This window comes from Lytechinus pictus, unplaced genomic scaffold, assembly GCF_037042905.1.
Source record: "Lytechinus pictus isolate F3 Inbred unplaced genomic scaffold, Lp3.0 scaffold_181, whole genome shotgun sequence".
In the NCBI taxonomy this organism is placed as follows: Eukaryota; Metazoa; Echinodermata; class Echinoidea; order Temnopleuroida; family Toxopneustidae; genus Lytechinus; species Lytechinus pictus.
This window is the reverse complement of record NW_026974301.1, coordinates 40001-40622: the sequence shown is the minus strand read 5'-3', so window position 1 is coordinate 40622 and position 622 is coordinate 40001. Positions and strand designations below refer to the sequence as shown.

The 622-nt window shown below is 64.0% G+C and overlaps 1 non-coding gene across 1 annotated transcript in view; it reads left to right on the top strand.

Annotated features, from left to right (window-relative positions):
* The first annotated feature begins 416 nt into the window (after positions 1 to 416).
* The window catches only part of LOC129284205 (small subunit ribosomal RNA), a 1817-nt gene continuing 1611 nt past the window's right edge, over positions 417 to 622 (top strand). Inside the window, exon 1 of the ribosomal RNA XR_008586829.2 lies at positions 417 to 622. This exon is cut by the window's right edge and continues 1611 nt beyond it. This is a non-coding gene — a ribosomal RNA (small subunit ribosomal RNA).

The window sequence follows — 622 nt, the reverse complement described above, 5'->3', positions numbered from 1 at the left end:
AGAGAACGCCGGAGAGACCGACGGCCCACGCGGTCCGGCCAGGAAGCACGGGATCGCAACGCACGAGAGGGAAACAGAGGGAGCCCGATCGCCCGCGCCTCGCGGACACGTCCTTCTCTGCCGTGGACTGGAGCTTGGTGTCCCGTGGGGTTGTAGCTTGCCTCGATCTTCGGACCGGCCAAGCCCCCTGTGAGCCCATGATTCTGGCGAAACGGGTGAAGGCACCGTCCCGACGCCCGCCGGGCGAGCACGAGCGTCCCCCTGCCCCGCTCCCCTGCACGCACCCCCGTCGCCCACCCGGCCGGGCCCGTGGCCGCCGTCGAGAGGGAGAGAAATGGAAGGTTACGAATTCGGGCGGCTCGCGCGAGCCCTGCCCGAGCTGCCATCGGTCGTCCCCCCGGGACCCCGCCGGCAGCTACCTGGTTGATCCTGCCAGTAGTCATATGCTTGTCTCAAAGATTAAGCCATGCATGTCTTCGTGCAAGCTCCCCGGAGCGAAACTGCGGATGGCTCATTAAATCAGTTATGGTTCATTGGATCGAGTCCCCCGGACATGGATAACTGTGGTAATTCTAGAGCTAATACATGCGTCCAAGCGCCGACTCTCCAGAAGGCGTGCTTT